Source organism: Malus domestica, chromosome 12, assembly GCF_042453785.1.
Source record: "Malus domestica chromosome 12, GDT2T_hap1".
In the NCBI taxonomy this organism is placed as follows: domain Eukaryota; kingdom Viridiplantae; phylum Streptophyta; class Magnoliopsida; order Rosales; family Rosaceae; genus Malus; species Malus domestica.
The window spans coordinates 17,052,093-17,053,684 of record NC_091672.1 but is presented as its reverse complement, the minus strand read 5'-3'; the positions used below and the strand labels follow the sequence as shown (position 1 = coordinate 17,053,684).

General features: G+C 41.8%; 1 long non-coding RNA gene across 1 annotated transcript; it reads right to left on the bottom strand.

Moving 5' to 3' along the window:
• Positions 1-700: 700 nt before the first annotated feature.
• LOC103413691 (uncharacterized) lies at positions 701-1,249 on the bottom strand. Its single transcript, XR_003767700.2, has 2 exons — positions 1,134-1,249; positions 701-1,016 (listed from the first exon to the last, which is right to left on the bottom strand). It is a non-coding gene; the product is annotated as an uncharacterized lncRNA (long non-coding RNA).
• Positions 1,250-1,592: the final 343 nt, after the last annotated feature.

The window sequence follows — 1,592 nt, the reverse complement described above, 5'->3', positions numbered from 1 at the left end:
ATTAACAGAATCTTTTACAATATTCTCCTTAATATCCCTCCCCAAACTGAGCTGAGATTTTCGAAGAAAAAGTTTGTCTCGAAGAAGATTGAACCTCAACTTGGATAGAGCTCTGATACCATAATGGAAAATATGATTTCGTGATTAAATAAAAAGAAAGAGTAGAATTGATCCAGAGAGAATATTCTGATCATTTTCGAATCAGGCCATGTATTTTGGATTCAAGGTTGAGATGCGATTTCTAGAGGCATCAAGAAGAAATTTCGATCCATCGATGATGCCGGTGAGATTGTAGTGGTGGAAAATCGGAGCAAACAAGGCACTCCAGATCAAGTAGTTTGTAGTTGTGAGCTTGATGGGAACCATAGATCCAATATTCTGAATTGTAATAGAAGAGATTGAAGTAGTATTAGAGGTGTTAGGGCTTGGATTCATGGTTGGAGAAGGATGAATCTGAGATGCAGAATCAGATGAATGAGAAGCAGGTGGCCATTTCCAAGGCCTAGGGTTTGCAGAGGCAAGCAAAGGATGAAGATCCAATTGAAGAGGATGAAAATTCGAACTAGAGAAGGAGGGAAGCGTGATTTGGATCGGGTCGCTAGACAGAGGTAGGCGATGCTATGTTACAAATATATGATTTCATTGATTAAAGAAATAAGATTACATTTTGAATATATATACACCCATTTACACACGGTAGTAATGACAATTTCTAAGTCTTATCTTTAACAGAATAATTTACAGTATTCCCCTTAAAGCCTAAGATTCCTCCAAACTAAGGAGCATAAAGCAAGCAAGATTGTCAACCTCGAGCCCCGTGACTACTGCGGATGGAGGACCACGGCGACGCCTCTGCTCCATCTCTTTAACTGCATCAGGGTTCCCGGAAAGCAGTGTTCCAAAGACCCATCAATCCGGTTCCGAACCCAACCTTTCAAGCCTAATTCAGTTGCATCCCGCACAGTGCAGTCCCCGTAAAACACACCCTGCACTCTCCCTTTTATCACCACCCTCACCTGCACATCCAAAACCAAAAACCGATTCCTTAATAAATAAAAATTCCATTCACAACTGTAAATTAAGAGACACCCATCACTTTAAACTGATAAAAATACTCAAGATCAAAACTTTACATTAAATCAAAGACGAAAGAGGAGGTGGACGAGGTCTGCGCAGAGAAAAAAGATGAGGACGAGGAACAAGAGGAGGATAGCAAAGCGAAATAGGAGAAGGAAGAGGATGACGGAGAGGATTACGGCGATTGGGGACGACGAGTCTAAGAGCAGGAACACCGGCATCTGATCTGATGGATGGTTGTGGCTCCGACTTCGAGATGTGAAGAATGTCAATGGCCTCCCACAGATTGCTGATGCCATTCAAGTTTCTTTGCGTTGAATATTTATCCATGTCAACATCTACAGTGCGTGTGTTTCTTCAGGAGGTTTCCTAATAATCCCTCCCATGTTTGCTACAAGAAGTGGAGATCTTGGGTCGTTTTGCATTTGCAAATGATGATGCCTCCGACTCTGAGGGACCATCAAGTTTGATTTGAATGCAGTATTTTGCTACTTCAGGCCCAATTCAGTTCCTCC